Below are 301 nucleotides of genomic sequence, written 5' to 3' on the forward strand. Positions count from 1 at the left end.
GGCGCCGGTGCGATCATTTGCTCTTAAAATACTTCGTAATATTTGGTCATACAGATAAGAGCAATGCATCCTTTGTATCTGTAAAGATTATGTTTATTCGTGTGCACTCAGAATAACAACGAAACGTTGCACTTTTGTAAAATAATCTTTGCGTGCGCTTGAGCGCTTATTAGGCAATTAAGGCTCATTATTATGATTTATATGGTTTATTAATAAAAGTGCGAGTAATGGTCGACTAATGCTTAAAATGAATGACTACTAGTCGACCAGAAAAATCTTTAGTCGAGGGCAGCCCAAATGC

This window comes from Sinocyclocheilus anshuiensis, unplaced genomic scaffold (genome assembly GCF_001515605.1).
Source record: "Sinocyclocheilus anshuiensis isolate Anshui unplaced genomic scaffold, SAMN03320099.WGS_v1.1 scaffold822, whole genome shotgun sequence".
In the NCBI taxonomy this organism is placed as follows: Eukaryota; Metazoa; Chordata; class Actinopteri; order Cypriniformes; family Cyprinidae; genus Sinocyclocheilus; species Sinocyclocheilus anshuiensis.